The following is a 20,728-nucleotide window of genomic DNA, read 5'->3' on the forward strand; positions in this document are numbered from 1 at the left end:
CCCAGCTATCCTGCTCCTAGGAATATATCCAAGGGAAATGAAAACTGCATATGAGAAGGGGATCTGTAATCCTGTATTTACAGCAGTACAATCTATAGAAGCAAAGACATGGAGACAATCCAGATGCCCACCCAAAGAGGAGTGGTTAAGAAACTGTGCTACGGGCCGGCGCGGTGGTGCAGTGGTTAAGGTCCTCGCCTTGCACGCCCCGGGATCCCATATGGGCACCGGTTCTAATCCCAGCGGCCCCGCTTCCCTTCCAGCTCCCTGCCTGTGGCCCGGGAAAGCAGTCCAGGACGGCCCAAAGCTTTGGGAACCTGCACCTGCGTGGGAGACCCGGAAGAGGCTCCTGGCTTCGGATCGGCATAGCATCGGCCATTGCGCTCACTTGGGGAGTGAATCAGTGGACGGAAGATCTTCCTCTCTGTCTCTCCTCTCTGTATATCCGCCTTTCCAATAAAAAATAAAATAAATCTTAAAAAAAAACTGTGCTACGTCGCTTCTTGGCCTTTTGGCTAAGATCAAGTGAAGAAACTGTGCTATATCAACTCCATGGAATATTACCCCACCATTAAGAATGAAATGATACCATTTGCAACGACATGGTCCCGACTAGAGACCATTATGCTCAGTGAAATAAGTCAATCCCAAAAAGACAAATACCATTATGTTCTCTCTAGTATAAAGAAACCATCATGCAAATTGGAACGCATAGTGATGGAGTAACAGAGACAACCATATCCAGATGCGAAGACACAATGCAACATCCCTACTTCCAAATCAGAGATGGACTCCCAATGAAACTGCTGGACATAGCTAGGCAAAGAGATGATGGACTGTCTGATGTTGTTTGTGCCGGCAATGTTGGGGCACACTTAACAGACTGACGCAATTATAACTCCTGAGGAAAGACTATATTACTGTAACCACATGTGGAAAATCAGTTGGGGGGTAGTAATTTTGGGGGGATGATCCCAGACTCTATGGAATTATATCATAAAAATCAAAATAAAAAAAATATACAAGTAACCTGTGTAAGCAGCTCATGTCCAGATGACTTCCATATGACAGAGTGTCTGTGCATGATTCCTGCCTGAGATTGTGACATCACAGGCAGCTGGGGCGTGGCGACTTTCTCAGGTCGGAGTGTTCACTGTACTGCTCACTGATTCACGCCCCTGAACAGCTCTTTCTGTTGTTACTCACATGGAGATTACAACACCACATGCATCCTGTTACAACCCATTGCTACTGTTATTCAATTTCACGCTCAGATGTTCTCACACTTGGATGGCGGGATTGGGTGTCCTTCGTTGCACCCTAATCAGTTGCCAAGCACTGCCTTGCTTTCTGGCATAACGGAATGTTCTAGGCATAATGTGCATGTACGAGGCAGGATTCTCCTGGAAAGCAGATGCAATAGGAGATAAACGTACAGCATCTACATAGCTGTCTATGATATATATCTGCATGTCCCTAGATAATAGAGACGATACATAGGTAGATAGGTGATAGAAGAGAAATAAATGATGATAGGTGATAGCTATAGATAGTAAATAAATAATAGATACAGATAGTAAAGAATCGATGGTGCTAGGTGATGCACAAATAATAGATAATGAATAGATGGGATGTAGAAGTGCTAGGTGGAGGTACCGGATAGGTAGAGAAATGGGAGGTGAGGACAGATAAAGGGAAGATCTGTTGCAGGAGTTGACTCACGTGATTATGGAGGCCGAGAAGTCCCACATTCGGCCCACATAGGCAAGGTAGGGCATAGACAAGGTGTTGCCCAGTCCCAACCCCGAGGCTGCAGATCCAGACACGCTGCTGGTGCACGTCCCTGCAGCCACAGGCCTGAGACGGAGCGGGTCCCGGAGCAAGAGCAGGAGGCCGTGGGGAACTGAAAGCAACTTCACCTCGCCTCCAGCTTTTTTTTTTTTTTCTTAAAGATTTATTTATTTTTTTTTTATTGGAAAGTCAGATATACAGAGACGAGGAGAGACAGAGAGGAAGATCTTCTGTCGGATGATTCACTCCCCAAGTGAGCACAACGGCCGATGCTGTGCCAATCCGAAGCCAGGACCCAGGAGCCTCTTCCAGGTCTCCCACGTGGGTGCGGGGTCCCAACGCCTTGGGCCGTCCTCGACTGCTTTCCCAGGCCACAAGCAGGGAGCTGGATGGGAAGTGGAGCTGCTGGGAGTAGAACCGGCGCCCATATGGGATCCCAGGGCGTTCAAAGCAAGGCGAAGACTTTAGCTGCTGGGCCATGCCGCCGGGCCCTCACCTTCAGCTTTGTAGCATTTCCTGGCATCCATGAGCTGGGTGCTGCCACCCACCAGCACACACAGATGCAAGTGGGGATCTGTGCGGTTGGGCCTCAAGGCAATCTCTTCCTAAACACACCCTCTGGCACTCAGAAACAATGACTAAGTTCATCCGCTTGGTGCTGCCTTTGCTGAAGTGCCGGGAGGAGTTCCCTAGGGCAGGGGAAGCTCTCAGCTGGAGGCTGCAGGATCTGGTGGCCCCAGGGTCAGGCACCAGCTGGAGGCCGCCAGCATTGGCAGCCTCGTGAGCTGGGAGGAAGACAGGGAAACCTGGGCAGAGCTTCAGGTCGCTCCGGCCTGTCAGGAGACACCCCTGCCTTGGGAGCACCCCCAGTGACCCACCTCTCAGATGCTGCCGTTGGACCTGATCATCACACTTAATCACATAACCACTAACCTGAAGACGTCAGCATTTGAACCAGCCTTGCGGTGCACCAGGTTAAGCTGCTGTCTGTGACCCCAGCATCCTGACTGCTGCACTTGCAGCCCAGCTCTGGGGAGACAAGTTCTCTCCAGCCCAACACAAGGCCTTGCTAGCAGCGGGGCAGCCCCGAGCCCAGGCAGCCTTGAGACACAGAGGCCCTTCCTGCCCCGGGCTTGGGCTCAGCCTTTGTCTTGAGAAACTTTGGTTCTGGTTAGTGGCACTTGGCACCCAGGGCTCCATCCAGGTCCTGGCACACTCTGCTTCTGGGTCCTTCAGTGAACAGAGACAGGAAGTGTGTGGGTTTTCCATCCAGCTGACCTTCAGGACCATGAGTTTATTCTCTTCCCTCTGTTTGTAATCCATCCCCACGGGTTTCTTCTTGTCCCATGACCTATTTTTTTAAAATATTTTTAAACAATTTATAATCTTGAAATGGAAGCATTTCAGTGATTTTTTTTTAACCTCTCAATTTCTTTTGTTTCTAATTCTTCTCTCCTTTTCCTTGTTCAATTACTCATCGAGGGCCCAGCGTGGTAGCCTAGTGGCTAAAATCCTCATCTTGGATGTGTTGGGATCCCACATGGGCACCAGTTTTAATCCCGATCTCCCTGCTTCCCATCCAGCTCCCTGCCTGTGGCCTGGGAAAGCAGTCGAGGACGGCCCAAAGCCTTGGGACCCTGCACCTGCGTGCGAGACCTGGAAAGAGGCTCCTGGCTTCGGATCAGCTCAGTTCCGGCTGCTGCAGCCACTTGCTTTTCGAGATACCAATATGCTAATTGGCTTAACTATACTTTTGTTCTTATTCTCGTCAATTTCCGTACTCATTTGTTTTGGTCCTCTTTCCTCTTTTGAATGCATTTATTGTTTGTTTTTCAAATTTTGGGGGTTACCGTGGTTTTTTTTTTTTTTTTTCTTGGATTATGACGCTAACAACACATTACATAATGCATTTCCATTGCGTTTTAGAATTCTAGATCATTTCCCAGTGTTTTCACTGTCATCCAAGTGTAATTTTTCTCCTTGAGATTTATGTATTTGAGAGCGAGAGGGGCAGAGAGAGAGAGAAACAGATCTTCCTTCCATTGCTCCGTTGTCCACGTGGGAGCACGTGCAAGTCTCCTCCCACACGTGTTTTCCGCTCTGATGGGCGTGGACCTGACAGCGCGTGCCCGCGGCCTGTGATCTGCGACTCCGCGCAGCCAGTCCCTTTTTCATCTCCGTTCACAGGGATAGTCCCTGTTTCGTGTTGTTGCCTTCAGCATCTAACCTTCCTAAACTGTGATCTGCTTGAAGTCCGTCTTTGACAATTTTGTGAACTGGGAGTTTGGCTTTGGGACTTTTTGTGCAGTGAGGCCATTTTCCCATCGCTGTCGGCTAAGTGCAACCGCTGACTCCAGTTTCTGCACAAACGCAGGCGCTCTGTTCTGTGGCTTTGATCCACCTGGCGGCTCCTGAATCGGTTCCACGCTGGTGGTTCGTGCTGTGTTTTACAGTGCACCTTTGTACTGGCTGAAGCCAGCTGCCTCTCATTGCTCTTCTTTCTGAAGTTTTACTGCTCCCCATCACTTCATCCTTTCATAAAAATGTTGCAGTCTCTCGAATTTTGGCTTATTGAACTGGCATTTAAAAAGATAATGTTGTCCAGGAGTTTGAACTATCCCTCTGTTTGTCCGGGCTTGTCTTTTTTTTTTTTTTTTTTTAAGATTTATTTTTATTGGAAAGTCAGATATACAGAGAGGGGGAGAGACAGAGAGGAAGATCTTCCGTCCGATGATTCACTCCCCAAGTGAGCACAACGGCCGATGCTATGCCGATCCGAAGCCAGGATCCAGGAACTTCTTCTAGGTCTCCCCACACGGGTGCAGAGTCCCAAGGCTTTGGGCTGTCCTCGACTGCTTTCCTGGGCCACTAGCAGGGAACTGGATGGGGAGTGGAGCTACCGGGATTAGAACCGGCGCCCATATGGGATCCCGGGACACGTACAAGGTGAGGACTCTAGCCGCTAGGCCACACCGCCGGGCCCGGGCTTGTCTTTTGATGATATTGTAAAGGCATCCCTAGAAGGTGTATGTGCTTGTGTATGCACGTGTGTGTGTGTGTGTGTGTGTGTGTGAGTGTGTGTGATTACACAGGCAGAATCACATAAAAACATAGACTATTACGGTACCAGATGTCCTCTGCAGGAACCAATGGGCTGCCACATCCTCCATGTGCATCTGGGCCTGCCGTCCACTGCTCTGTCTTTTCCACTCAGGAGGCCCAGTTTTGATACATGCACTCCACGGTTAGTCCATCAATCCTTCCAGAAACCAGTGGGTACTGTGGCTCAGCCCAACCCTGGCCACCACACAATCGGCTCCAACGTACAGCAGCGGGAACTGCAGCCTAGTCGGAGCAATCCCCAATAACCCCCAATAGGCCCACCCTGATAAGGCCTGGTCCCCGTGCATAGCAGTATTTGTAGTAGACTAGTCCAGTCTGTCCTATATCGCATTCAGCTCTTGTACTCATCAATGGGCATTAAAGCCTAGTTCAACCCAACCGACCTCCCACTAACCCGCCCACACTCATGCCGGTAGGTGCTACCTGTCTGGCCAGGCCTTCCCCCAGCCTAGGTTCTCATGCTCACCAGTGGGAGTTGCAGCCCATCAGAGAGGTGCCCACAGTTTCGCTACTAGGCCTATTCCGATTCGGGGAACTTGGACTTTCCAGATGCTTCTGCAGTCTAGCTTGACAGGATTTGCCCCTAGTCCCAGCACTTTCCAATCAATGCGGGAGCAAAACCCAACCAGCCCATACTTACTCTGACTCATGCTTGCACCAGTGGATACAATCGGTTATCCCAGACTGGCTCTTTCTCTCTAACCCAGTTCACATGCGGGCCAACAGATGTTGTAACCCTGCCCAGTCTGATATGTACACAGTCCCAGAGTGGTGGCCAACAGAGGAGCCCACGCTGCCCCTCCCTCCGGGGTTCAAGTGTATTGGTGGGTGTTGCAACCCAGTCTGGCATGGCCTGCCTCACTTCGACATTTGCCAGCTGGTGCCATAACATGGCTCAGATCTGTCTGCGCCCAATTCCAGCTCATGCTGATGAGTGCTGTAGCCTAGCCTGGCCCAACCAGCCCCGCATCCTGCCCTAATGTGAATGGCTTGGTGTTACGGCCTGAACTGACTGTCACGCACCTTGTCATGCTCCTGGTTCTCACATCTGCCAGTAGGTGTTATGAACTGGCCCAGCCTGGCCCACCCCCAGACCTGACCCACATGTATGCTGGCAGGTATTATAACCTGACCTGGTCTTGGCTGCTCCAAGTCTTGGTTCTTGTACTCACCTGCAGGGGCTGCACTCTGACAAAGGAGTTCCCCAAGCTTCATGTTGGGTCTCCTCCCAGCGGCAGATCTCATGTACACCAGTGAGTCCTTGGCCAAGACTGACTTACTCCACCTCTTGTCCTGGAAGGAACAGTGACCTTGCCCAACTGGCCCACACTCAATCCAGTTCTTACTATTGGGTGTTACAGCCCAGCCACACTTGCTCCAACCCCAGATTCAGCTCTCACATGGTTCAGCAGGAGCTAAGACTTAGCCCAGTCCATTCTACACCCACCCTGGCTCTCACGATCACCAGTGGGTACTGGAGTGTAACCCAGTCTGGCACACTCCAGACTTTGTCCACATCCGTGCTGAGGGACACTTGTCCTGCCCAGGTTGCTACTCCCTCTTCTGGCTTTCGTGCTTACTAGTAGGTACCACGACCCAGCTGGGGCACCTCTTTAGTCCCTTTAGTTCCCCAACCACAGGTCTTGCATGTGCCAGTCACTGCTCTGACCGAGCTTGGCATAGCCCATCCCCCATCCTGGCCTTTGCCATCAGATGTTGCAGCCTGACCTCTCCTAGCCTGCCCCCAGTCCCAAGCCTAACCCTGTCCAGTCTGCTCCCAGCCCTGCCTCATGCAGACTCACAAGTGTGATAGCCTAGTTGGCATGGCCCTCATTCCAGCCTGGCTCTTGCATATGCTAATGTGCTAAGGTTTGGTTTGGCTCTGCCCCACCTGCCCCCTCCAGAAGCAACTCACACACTTGCCGACGGGTGAAGCTTCCTTGCCCAGTCTGACAAACATGCAGGCCTAGGTCACATGCTCACTACAGACCACCAGGGAAGTTTTCCAAGTTCCCCAACCAGGCCCACTTCTAGACCCAGATCTCGCACGTACCAGTGGATGCTAGGTTCTTACCTGGCATAGTCTGTCCCCCCTGACACAGCCTCTGTATAAGCTGGAGGATGTCGTGGCCCAGTCCACTCCACACTTAGGTGTCTGCAAGTGCTGCAACCTGGACCATCCCAGCCTGTACCCCACCCTCCACCCCTGCCCCACATTACCCATGAGTGGCAGAGGGTTCCATGGTCATGCCTAGCTCAGCCCGACCCCACTCCCAGCTCTTACACAAACCACCAGAAATTGCAGTGGGCCCGCATACCCCTGACAGGATCTACCCCGACTTGATTCTCTCGCTTGCTGGTTAGTGCCATGGCTCAGCCTAACATTACCCATCCCCTGTGATCTAGCCCTGCCAGGTAGGCCACCAGCCCCCAGCCCTAGCTTTAGTGTGCATTAGTGAGTGCTATTCAGCAGTGGTCAATAGTAATTAGCCCAGCTCATGGCCAATAGATGGGTTGTTGATTGTTCTGACCCTTAAAGATCCTCCCATCCCCCCCTCCAAACCACTTGGGCTCAAGTCACTTCCTTGTGTGCAAGTACAGTGGCATTGTTGATGGAAGTTCCTCAGTAGTCATTCCTCACCTGGAATACACTCCCTCATTGATCCCCCTTCCCACACATCTCCTCCTCCCCTTCCCTGGGCAATCTGTTCTCCCACCTCTGCTATGGTATCAGATGTCCTCTGCAGGTCCCAATGGGCTGCCATATCTTCTGTTTGCATCTGTGTATACCATCCTTTGCTCTGTCTAAGCCACTGAGAAGACTCAGATCTGCAGGAATGGTGGCCTTGTCGATGCAAGACCCTCCGACGTAATTCCTCACCTGGATGTGAGCTCTCAGGTCCCTGCACGTCCCCACCTGTGCCATCCCCCAAGTTCCCTGTAAGCCCACTCCCCCAAGTCCCCCCCACAAGCATGCTATCAGGTGGCCCGTGGGCTCTGCCTGCTGCCATTGGTGCCCCCAAGCTGTGCCGGGCCTCCTCCAGGGCTCACCCGCCCAGCTCCCACAGCGTACACAGGCCAAAGGATTCAGGTCAGGTGACCTGAGCCCCACCAGATACCACCCTGCCCTGCCCCGGGAGCTCACTGACTGCTATAATGCATTTAGTTTTCTTTTTTCTTTTTTAATTCTTTGCTTTTTTTTTTCTCCCTCTGTAATGCATTTGTAAATGAAACTTTACCGCGCGCGAGTAGCGGGCTGAGGACATAATTATGTATATGGAGTTGTGTATACACAGGGGCGTTCTGTAAGATAGATCTCAGAGTATCTTGCGTGGATAGCGCGAGTGTCTTTTCACTGTCTCATAGTTAAGATATCTCTATAATTAGCTTTTCTTTCTAAAATATATTTTTAGTTTGAATTTTGAATTATGTGGTACAATTTTGTATAGGCTGGGATCTCCCCACCCAAACTCCCACCCCCGACAGATTTTCCCCATTTAACTATAATGGTGGAGTCCTTCATATGGAATCATAATTCTATCAGTCTCTTATTTATAGTTATCTCTTCTAATGTTGTCCTTAACTGGGTTTGAAATCAAAATCATATTCACCTCATAGAATGAACTGCGAGGCTTTATCTCTTTTAAACTTTTGAAAAAGTTATGGCCCAGAGTGGAAGCCTAGCAGCTAAAGTCCTCTACTTGCACGCGCTGGGATCCCATATGGGCTCCGGTTCTAATCCCGGCTGCTCCACTTCCCATCCAGCTCGCTGCTTGTGGCCTGGGAAAGCAGTCGAGGACGGCCCAAAGCCTTGGGACCCTGCACCTGCGTGGGAGACCGGGAAGGGCTCCTGGCTTCTGGTTTTGGATTGGCGTAGCATCAGCCATTGGGGCCACTTGGGCAGTGATCAAAGGACGAAGATCTTTCTCTGTATATTTCCTTCTCTCTATATACCTGCCTTCCCAATAAAAATAATGAATAAATCTTTAAATTTTTTTTAATTTAAATATGGGGAACTGACTTTGTGTATATCCTATATATAGTTTTTTTTTTAAAGATTTACTTTTATTATTTTTTTATTGGAAAGGCGGATATACAGAGAGGAGAGACAGAGAGGAAGATCTTCCGTCCGATGATTCACTCCCCAAGTGAGCCGCAACGGCTGATACTATGCCGATCCGAAGCCAGGAGACTCTTCCAGGTCTCCCACGCGGGTGCAGGGTCCCAAAGCTTTGGGCCATCCTCGACTGCTTTCCTGGGCCACAGGCAGGGAGCTGGAAGGGAAGCGGGGCTGCTGGGATAGAACCGGCGTCCATATGGGATCCCGGGTGTGCAAGGCGAGGACCTGAACCACTGCGCCACTGCGCCACCGCGCCGGGCCCTATATATAGCTTTAAGAACATAATATTTTCCACCCTTCCCCCATGCTCCTTAATGGTTTATCTAAACCCAATCATTTTCTTTCTTCATGCAGGCTTAGCTTCCTTGGGAGTCGATAGTTGTATTCGCATTGTTGAGAGCTGCAGTTTGTCACGCAGGGTCAGCACTCCCCATGACTGCTAATCCCACCCACCGCCCCAGCCTCTCCTTGTGCTCGCTCTTGCACTGTGGTTCAGATGAGCCCTAGCAGCTGTGTCTTACTAACTGCTACAGTGATTGGCTTTCATCCGAACTGACCTGACAGTTACTATTTCCTGCTTTTTAAAAAAAGTTGTGTTGCTCTTTTCCCCACTTTCTGACTTATGTGCTAAGCTTTTAAAATTATTATTTTCTCTAAAATGCGGTTACAGCTATCATCTTCTCGCTACAGACTGCTTTTCTGATAAATTGTGTTTTATCAACATTAAAAGTATTCCTTATTTTCTTTTGAAAATCTAATTTATTGTACCCGGCACGGTAGCCTAGCAGCTAAAGTCCTCACCTTGGATGCACCGGGATCCCATAAGGGCACTGGTTCTAATCCCAGTGGCCCTGCTCCACTCCTCATCCAGCTCCCTGCTTGTGGCCTGGGAAAGCAGTGGAGGATGGCGCAAAGCCTTGGGACCCTGCACCTGCATGGGAGACCCAGAAGAATCTCCTGGCTTTGGACTGGCGCAGCTCCAGCTGTTGTGCTCACTTGGGGAGTGAATCAACTGGTGGAAGATCTTTGTCTCTCCTGCTCTCTGTATATCTGACTTTACAATAAAATTAAACAAATCTTTCAGAAAATTTAATTTATTAAGTGTAAGACATTATTTTTCTCCAAAAAACACATGTCTCCCACTGTGAAAACCATCTCTCTTCCATTTTCAGCGGTGGTGTGTTGCTATCCCTTGGGGGTGCTCCAGGATACCCCAAGGATTCCACAGTCCCCAGCTCTCACAGTCCCTTCCATGGAGTGGTACATCATTCAGCTGCGTCCTCCCGTGCTTGCTTCAGATCGTCGCCTGATCATGCCTAAGGCGTCAAAATGTCACGTACATAATGACACCAGGTTGCCTAGGAAGTAGTGACTGCATAAAAAACTGACATGTTCAATAGAAACAGATACCTTAAAAAAAATTTTGTTTGTTTGAAAGACAGAATTACAGAGAAACACCGAGAAAAATCTTCCACCTGCTTCTCCACTGCCAAAGTAGCTCAGTGGAGTTTTAGGCTTCTGGAATCCGGATCTCCCAGGCGTGTTCCAGGACTTGAACCTTCCTCCTGTGCTTTCCCAGGTGCATTTGCAAGGAGCTGGAATGCAAGTGGAACAACCGGGGCTCGAACCATTACTCATAAAAGACATCAACGTTACAGCAAGTGGCTTAACACGTTGTGTACAATGCAAGCCCCGAATGTAGCATTTTTGAAGCATTTTTGATCCCTGGTGTGATTGAGGTTGCAGGCGTGGACCCCACCATTGCAGAAGTCTGACAGTGAGCTTCAGCTTCTGGAAGTTGGGGTGCCTCCCTCATGTCCTAATGCTTCCTGAGTTTTGTACTTGTCTCCTGCGCGCTCCAAGTCGATTCACATGGTCTAACTGTGGATTTTAAGCCCTCTCTGTGTCTTAATGACAGTGTTTGATTTGCGTGATGGACTGGTATGTGTCTTAGGCAGTGTGATAACATCCTTTTGTAACTGTGAATTTTGTTTATATCTGCGATTTCTTCAGTCATTACCTTATATATTTTGATCTTATCACACCAGGGATACAATCCTATGATGGTCCTATGTGCATTTGATCTTTTCCTTTGACTCGTGTAAGCAATCTTATTTATCCTTGACATTTTCTTCCGAATTGTACTTGAAACAGATTTCGTTGTTTGTAATTTGAGGGTTTTCCTTAAGCTTTAGCTGCTGAATTGCAGGGTTGCTGATTCTTGGGTATAGAGTTCCAGTTAAGCAAGAAGAGTAATTTCCAGAGATGAGCTGCGCAGTGCCAACCCGCAGCCAACAATGCTGTGTGTGTGCCCTTCCCACAATGAAGATGCCAACAGCCGAGCTCAGCTGTTGGTTATACCTGTTAGGGAAGCCGTCAACATGACCTGGTTACTTCCTGTGTGCATGGAATCAGAGCTGCTCCTTTGGGTGCTATTTCAATTGAGTTGTGTGCGCTGTTAGGACTAGATATGTGATGTGTAACTGCTCCTTAAAATGTCTTCAAAAGCTTCCGTTAGGGCCCCGGCGCGATAGCATAATGGTTAAGGTCCTCGCCTTGAAAGTGCCAGGATCCCATATGTGCACCGGTTCTATTCCTGTCTGCCTTGTTTCCCATCCAGCTCGCTGCTTGTGGCCTGGGAAAGCAGTCGAGGACGGCCCGAAGCCTTGGGACCCTGCACCTGTGTGGGAGACCAGGAAAGAAGTTCCTGGCTCCTGGCTTCAGATTGTCTCAGCTCTGGCCATTGCGCTCACTTGGGGAGGGAATCATCGGACGGAAGATCTTCCTCTCTGTCTCTCCTCCTCTCTGTGTTTCTGCCTTTCCAATAAATAAATAAATATGTTTTTAAAAAGCTTCCATTATGATTGGGCACCAAAACTGAACAGTTGTATTTTTAGCAGAAAAGCATCAAAGGAGAGCAACAGGGCACGTATTGCACACGAAGTAAACAAGCGCTTGCTATTAGAGAAACCACAATGACACGGATATTTCGTTAGGTCATGAAATCTGCAGTCAAACGGAAGATAAATATAAGCGGAAGAGGTGTGTCACCCCAGCTGACCCCACCAGAGAGGTGATAATTGGTTCAAGTCCTGGAAAGGGTGAAAGAAAATTGGAAACAGCGAGAGGCCGGTGGGTGACCGCAGTCCAGGTTAGTTTGAGCGCTGGTTTGTCAGACACTTCCCGCTGACTTCAACCGAAAACTATTGAACTTGCAGGGCTGCACGATTCCGTTGCCAAATACGAAATGCAAATAAAACCTGGATGTATTATGCAGCCAGTGTTAAAGGTATCTTATTGCCAGCCAGTGCTAAAGGTACCTTATTGCCAGCCACTGTTAGAGGTATCTTATTGCCAGCCAGTGCTAAAGGTACCTTATTACCAGCCACTGTTAAAGGTACCTTATTACCAGCCAGTGCTAAAGGTACCTTATTACCAGCCACTGCTAAAGGTACCTTATTACCAGCCAGTGTTAAAGGTACCTTATTACCGGCCAGTGCTAAAAGTACCTTATTGCCAGCCAGTGTTAAAAGTACCTTCTTACCATGCAGTGCTAAAAGTACCTTATTACTAGCCAGTGTTAAAGGTACCTTATTACCAGCACAGGTTAGAAAAAGTAGTGAGAAATCTGCTGAAGTATGTTACTTGTTTGCACTACGATGAAGAATGAGGCATTAGGTCAAATGCTGAATGTGTACAGATCTTTAAAAGTTCTCCATAAGTGACCACGTGCCTTTGTTGAGATACAGCCAGTAAGCTGGAGATTAGACCCACTAAAAAGCAAAGGGAGTTGGCTGTCATTTCGTGAGAGATGGACTGGGGCATGACCCTGTGATGGTCCTATTAGCACATCACTTAGTTTTTGTGTGTGTGTGTGTGCTGTCTGATAGCCTTCCACCTGCTGCTAAAGCTGCAAAGGCAGCAGCAGAATGGTAGTGATGGGTTGGAGGGTGACTCCCCACGCTGCAGAGCACGCCCAAGCACTGCTCCGACATGGAGTGTGCATAAGGCTGTGCTGACAGGAAGTGGTTCGTCATGCGGCCATTATGCTGCAGGAAAGTTCTGATTTTTGTTTCATCCGTGATAAAGTCGGACATTTAACTAGGTGTAAAAGAGTCCTTTTAACAGCACAAAATAAGAATTCAAAGTGATGAGAAAATGGCGTGTCGCTGTTTAATTAGTAGGGTTTTTTGGTGTTTGTTTTTGTTTTCCATAAAATGCTGATACTTTATGGTTGATAGGTACGTGGCCCCCATCTTTTCCATCTTGTTTATATTTTCTCTAAACATCTATCTCTAGAATCTTACTTTCCACTCTTCAACATATCCCTTTTTTTTAAAAAAAAAAAAAGTATTTACCATATGGGCACCGGTTCTATCCCAGCAGCCCTGCTTCCCTTCCAGCTCCCTGCCTGTGGCCTGGGAAAGCAGTGGAGGACCGCGCAAAGCTTTGGGACCCTGCACCTGCGTGGGAGACCCGGAAGAGGCTCCTGGCTTCGGATCGGCATAGCATCGGCCGTTGTGCTCACTTGGGGAGTGAATTATCAGACGGAAGGTCTTCCTCTCTGTCTCTCCTCTCTGTATATCAGCCTTTCCAATGAAAAAATAATAAAAATAAATCTTTTTTAAAAAAGTAATTATTTTTATCGAAAAGGCAGATTTACAGAGAGGAGGAGACACAATGAAAGATCTTCTGTCCACCGGTTCACTCCCCAAGTGGCTGCCATGGCCAGAGCTGAGCCGATCTGAAGCCAGAAGCCACCAGCCAGAAGCCTCTTCCAGGTCTCCCACACGGGTGCAGGGTTCCAAGGCTTTGGGCTGTCCTCTGCTGCTTTCCCAGGCCACAAGCAGGGAGCTGGATGGAAAGTGGAGCAACCTGGACATGAACCAGCATCCATATGGCATCCTGGTGTTTGCAAGGCAGAAGATTTGTCCATCAAGCCAATGTACCGGCTCCTCTTCTGCTTCTTTTAACTTCACAAGTTTCTCCTGCAGGCCATGTGTGGTTGGAAAGTGTTGTTTTTTCATCAGGTCGATGTCTCAGCCTTTATATAATTGAATTTAACCCATTGATAGGTCTGTAGTGCCAGCACCTCCCAGCACCCCCATACTGGAAACCAGACTGCCAACACACCAGCCTACAGGGTCCAACCACAGCCAACCCATAGCAGGGGGGGACTTGCATGGTCTGTCTGGGAGGGGACAGGAGACACTTTGTCACACTATACCAGGGCAGTGAGCCTTGTTCCCTGGCGAGGAGGAAGATGATGTGGCCGTTTGGGTGGGTTCCATGGCCACTTTGTCCTGGCAGGCTGGCAGGGGCTTTGGTGCTGCGACATACGTGATTTCTGACTAGTTCCTGTTTTCCTCCCCACCGCAAGACGTACAGTTCATCTTCTGGAAGGAACACTCAGCCATGACATCACTCTGAAGACTCACTGTGCTTATCTGTTTCAAGAGAAAGGGAAAGCATCCGTCATCACACGCAGTGCCGGGAGGAGGAGGAGGAATCCATCTCCCCCTCCCCCTTCTCTCCCTTCTGATACCCTTGAGCTGACTCCAGTTCCATTTCAACAGCTCCCCCAGCGTTCTGCGCCCTGCACCCCCAGACACCCTGCCGTCACAGAGCTCCCGTGGCACCCTCAGGGCTCCTCATCTGTTTTAAGACAGCTTGACTCACCTGCTGCTGTTGACACCACTGGCCACCCTCGTTTGACTTTGTTTTGCTCACGAAGGTGACGAAGACTGGCTGCAAGAAAATGCAATACAGGAGCACGTTAAGTCGAATTAAATCTTCCTTTCATGGCCACAACTTATTAACAGCCTGAGATATATATTCCGCAGAAGTTTCTGTGCACCTGTGGAAGACCAACTCCAGCACACACACACACCCCACACCCCTCAATCCCTGCTTAGATTTTCATCATATGCCTAGGGAACCCCTTCCAGCTGCTGTCTTCTTTGGAGAATCACCCTTAGCAGGGACACTTGACCTCGCTCAGGAATGTCAAGGATGAGGGGCACGATTTGCATGCCGGTTCCGGATCCTCATCCAGTTCCCTGCTCATGCTGAGGGAAGGCCCCGGCCACCTCCATGAGCTCCTGGCTTCTGGCCTCAGCCTCATCCAGACCTCGATGTTGTAGTCATTCATGGAGCAAACCAGCAAAGGGGATGCTCACTCTCTTTCTCATGCTGCCTTTCAAATGAAAAAAAGAAAGAAATATCTAGGAGGAAACCCATCCCTTGGGGAACCCCAGTCAGTGACTGACTGAACAACACAGGTGTCCCTCCCTGGCTCCCTTGTCATTCCAAGATGCCAGTGCCACTGTGGGGTTGGACTATGGTGTCGCCTGGACCAACCACCTCACCTGGCTCCTGCCCTGCCATGTTTCCCTAAGTCCCGTGCACTTTCTTGCCCTGAGAGCCTTTCTCAGCGAAGCTCTTGCATGCCAGCAGGAGTGTGTGCACATGCGCAACCCCCTCCCACAGCATACAAGGGGCCTTTGTACAACGCATTACCCACAAGCTATGCCTTTTGCAGGTTTCCAGATTAAAATAAGCTCGTTGTTGAATTCCACTTTCACGCCAACTTTTTCCACATCACTTTCTGTGCGATGCGTTGGTTTTCGAGCCTAGGCTGATCCATGTGGCGGAAACCACAGACCCTCCCACCCCAAACACAGCTACACTTTCCTAAGGGCGGCATGCATGTCCTTGGCATGGCTCAAGGGCTCATTCTTTCATCCTGAGAGTGATTCCCATGGTGCCACTGTCGAGCCCTAGAGTCACCTGCAGCTTTCTCTTTGATGTCCCTTCCTGGGGCATCTGAGTGTTTGTGTGAGTGGCTTTGGAGGATGCATCCTTGGAGACTGAATCAAGGAGCCAAGGGACACTGCATACACACCTTGATTGGGTCAAGCAAATGGTGGGTGCTCTCCTTCAGCTCCAGCGAGGCTCCTGACTTGGGGTCCCCCTTTCCCTTCTTGCCTTCAACCCCAGACAGCCACTTGTCTTGCAGCTTTGTGGGGACACTTTGGAGCTCAGCCAGTGTCTCTCTTGGGTTCCTATTTTACCTTGGAGGAGGTGGGACAGGAAGACGAGGGTGACCCACTGCTGTGGCTAAAACGTGTCCCTTAAAGTTTGCATGTGGAGAAGAACTTGGGCCATCGAGTGTCGGGGTTGGGAAGTGGGACCTTGGGTGGCTTCCTTCATGGCACTATGGGGGGCTAGATTACCCTGGGGAGGACTTTGTTTTGAAATCAGCTTTCTCAGCACCCTTGCCTTCCATGAAACAAAGATACACCTCTTCTCTATTTTCCTCTAGATTAATTACTTGTCTATTTATTGATCCTCGTTTTACTTTGAAATGAAAAGAGAGAAGTCTTCCACCTGCTAGTTTGTTCCCCAAATGCCCACAGCAGCCAGGGCCATGGAAGGCTGACATCAGAAGCCAGGAACTCGGTCCAGGTCTCCCCCAGGGGTGGCAGGGACCCAAGGACCTGAGTCATCCTCTGTGTGCCTCTCTGAGAAGCAGAGTAGCCTGGATGCTAACCAGATGGATGTGGGGTATGGATGCCCAAGGAACCAACTCGCTCTTGGGCATCCCATGACAGCAGCAGGAGATGGATGGTGACACCTACTGGTCCAGATCCACCTGTCCATGTTTCTAGCACACAGCTGGGTTGAGCCGTACCTCATATGCCCAGTCATTCTCAGCCTCTGCCTGTCCTGGCCCTCTCCCCACAGCTGGCCTCCTAGCCTTACCAGGCTTGAACCGGCTGGCTCTTGCATCCCTCCCCTTCTGCCTCCTCTGGGGATTTTTTTTGTCCCCATCCTGAGTTCATGGCCACTCATAAGTTTGCTGCCTCCACTGCCAAAGTCATGTTCATTTTCACTGTCACTGGAGACATTCCAAATCACCGCAGTGCCTATAGAGGCGCCCAGAAACCATCCAGGCCAGGCCTGCATCAGTGGCCAGCTCAACGCCACTTGCTTTGTTCCATCCCAGTAACCTTGCAAGCCTTGGTTGCATGGGGCAAGTATTGTACACCAGCTGCACATGCCCCCAGCTGTCTGCCATTGCTCCTGCCCAGTGCAATTTCCTGTCTTGGTCCCAAGGGCAGCTGCCCCTCTGGTCCATGGCACAGTCGCTTGCTCAGTGGAAGGCACCTACATGCAGATAAGGACCATCCATGCAGAAGGACATTGGAACGGACGACACAGGACACCACCACACCAGTGACCAGCATGGTGGACAGACATCCCCTAGGTGCTTCCAGCAGGCCACACCACACTACTCAGAGCAGCTCCCAGCAGGTGCTGGGTCGGACCTCACCACACAGCTGCTGCTGCTGTGTGACACAGGAGGAGCAGCGAGGACCTGCGTTGTGCTTGGCTTCCCTGAGTGGCAATGCCACTTAATTTTACTCTCCTGGACAATCAGTTTCCCTGTGGGCATCTATCCCAGGGCTGGTGGTGACGTCTTCAGTCATGAACATGCCAAACCTGAACTGTAGGCCTGTCTTCAACATTGCTGGCTGAAGTGTTGAAGGCGTGATGAACAGTGAGCCATGAGGCTGAGCTGGCAGGTTGGTCTTCCTGAGGCCTATTCCTACAGGAGGCGCTCACCAGGAAGGTTGGTTAAATAAATTCTAGAATTTAGATTCAATGGAATTCTGGACAGAATATAGTATAGGAATATACATGTAGATATGCATATATGTAAGGATGCGTTTACTTGAAACCTTTGAAAGGCAGAGCTAGAAAGAAGGAAGAGACACAGAGGGAGACGGAAAGACAGAGAGAGCTTCCATTCACTGATTTACCGCCCCTCCGCCCCCAGATGGCTGCTGTGGTGAGTGTTGGGCCAGCCCAAAGCCAGGAGCTGGGAGCTTCATCTGGGTCTCCTACAAGGTTGCAGGGATCAAAGCATTTGGGCCATCCCCCACTGCTTTTTCCAACAGGGAGCGCGGACCGGAAGTAGAGTAGTCAGGACACAACCAGGTATCCATACGCGATGCTGGTGTGCCAGGTGGTGGCTTTAGGTACAACATCAGCACCCAAAGTGCATTTTTGTTGTAGCAAAAGGGACTTACAAGTTATAGAACTGGATCTTGCAACACAATAAGGAGTGCGGTACGGAAACCTTCTAGAACGGAAACACACATAGAGAGAAATTTTAAGAGTACTCACGGGGACCTGCTCCTCAGAGTGTGATCCCAAAATCACACTAGCCGCACCTAAAGCCACCCACCCCAGGACTATGGCCCCCAGAGGGCTCCAGGTCCACGGAGAGGGCTCCAGGTCCACGGAGAGGGCTCCAGGTCCACGGAGAGGGCTCCAGGTCCATGGAGAGGGCTCCAGGTCCACGGAGAGGGCTCCAGGTCCATGGAGAGGGCTCCAGGTCCACGGAGAGGACTCCAGGCCCATCGAGAGGGCTCCAGGTCCACGGAGAGGGCTCCAGGCCCACGGAGAGAGCTCCAGGTCCACGGAGAAGGCTCCAGGTCCATGGAGAGGGCTCAGCAAGCATTCTTTCCTTTCCTTATTTGTGACAAATATGTATGATTGGAATCATGAAGAAAAAACAGAGATAAGTTCGCGGTAAGATGTGTGCAAGGCTATCATCTTGGCAGAAACTTTCTCACTGTTGCCACCTGGGCAAGCAGAGCGCGGAATGGGTCCCTGCCACCTGGGACCACTCACACACTCTCACCATCAGTCTCCCTCCTGCTCATGTTTTCCACAGTGCTGTTTCCCTGAGGATGGCACGAGGCAGCGGATCCCTGCCCTGGCCCAAACTGGCCCCTCGCTGGCCTCCCTGCCCTGCCACGCAGTCTCCCATTAAGATTCCGGCCAGCTTGGCAGATTAGCTCATTTCTCTTCCAGGAAGCAAGCTAGCTGCTTATGCATTCTCCTGCGGCACCCACGCCAGACGCATTTCTCAATCCTCCTCCGCTGATCGGACAAGGCCAGGAACACAGTGTTTCCCCCCTTTCCTTACATCAATCTGTCTGGCAGGTGCATCTGTAGGAAGGCCACCGCCCCTGGTTCCTGGCTGCTCGGGAACCCGCCTGCCTCTGAGACCCCTGACATCAAGCAGCTGCTGCATCTGCCAGGGAGAATAGGAGGGTGATCCCAGTGGGCAGAATTCCCGTGTGCACCCGGAAAAGCTTGGACGTTGGGGTGTACAGCTCAGGGGTGCAGCTGCCTGAGTGGGTGCTTCAATGCAGCTTCTGATTCCCCACGATCCAGGGACACCAGGAGGTTTAAGATTCCAGGAGGTGCTGGGCCTGGGGACCATAATGTTGCTAAAGATGACCTGCCCTTGGCACGTAGGGTCAGCTTCAGTGGGTGTTTTGAGAAGGGCAGAGAGAACCAAGGCACAAAGTGTCCCAGAGAGGCTATTGTGTAATGACTGTGTTTGGGTCGAGTCGAAGAACCTGGTGGGCACCCAGTGCTGCAGACCCCTGCGCCACACCCAGGTTATCCTCCGAGCAGCCCTACCCTCCTACCGGCCTGTGCTGGGCCCAGCACGCCTGGGGTAGGAACAAGCTCTGTGATGTCTTCCCTTTGCCATGTGTCCCCAACACGTGGTCCCACCTGTCTCCTCTCGTGGTGCTCCGTTTACTGCCCTGTTCCCTCTGCCTTGCGCTGTCCCCTGAGGCAGGTGCATGGACCCCTAAGTGCTGGGCCTCGGTGTACAGCCCCCTCCAGCCTCGCTTCTGGCCTGTCACCTTGCCGGCTTTGAGCTCCAGGAAGTGGCTGCTCCTGAGGCAGGTGCATGTTCACTCACCCCCGGGGAGCCAGCAAGGGTCAAGGCCATTGTCCTGGAGGCCCCTGTGCTGCCAGAACACGTGTGCTCTTTTCCCTCTCTCCCTCCTGGCCCCTAAGGCAGGGGCAGGGAAGGGAGGTGAAGCGCTCTGTGCTGACTGAGATGCTATGATGGGCAGGGGCAGGGGAAGGGACCCAGGGTCATGTCAGCCTGGGGACTTCTACCAGAAGTTAGTCTCTTGGGAGGGCTGTGGCCAGGGAGAAGTGCCCACCAGAGGTCAATTGCCTGAGTGTGAGATCAAGGAAGCTTCCCTGGAGGAGCCAGCCTAGGAGCTGTACAGTTCCTGTTAGGGAGTTAGAACCCAGCCTGGACAGGGGCCATGACATCAGACACCTGTGTGCCACAGGGGTACAGGGAAATCAGGGTGCAGGGGACACCGGGTGGAGGCAGGGTGCGTTCAGATGGCCAGAGAAGCTATAACCGCTAAAGGGAGCCCAGGAGCACGGGGGCAACCCGAGAGGAGGAGCGAGCGCACAGGGTGTGGCGGCCACTGTCCTCTGGCCCCAGTTCCAACCTGCCGAGGGGCCGCCCAGGGTACACGTGCCCCTGGAGCAGACACCACAGCTCCCGGGGCAGACGAGCAGGGTCAGCGTGGGACGGGAGACCGCGCATGTGCGCAGGGCTGGAGGCGCTCCCACTCTGTTCCCCAGCACTGGGGCCCCCCGCCTCCGCAGCCACGCTCCGGGCCCCCCAGCTGTGGACAGCTCCTCCCCGAGTGCCGAGCTGGGGTCAGAGCCCCACACAGCTGCCTGAGCCTCGTCCAGATGGCAGCGGGAGCACTCCTGGCCCGGCCCTCCTCTCCCAGTCCCTGGAGCTGTCCGAATTTCTCACGCCCGCCACCTGCAGGCCGGGTGACGTCACCA

Source organism: Ochotona curzoniae, unplaced genomic scaffold, assembly GCF_017591425.1.
Source record: "Ochotona curzoniae isolate NIBS_2020 unplaced genomic scaffold, NIBS_Ocur_1.0 scaffold_4763, whole genome shotgun sequence".
NCBI classification, from domain to species: Eukaryota; Metazoa; Chordata; class Mammalia; order Lagomorpha; family Ochotonidae; genus Ochotona; species Ochotona curzoniae.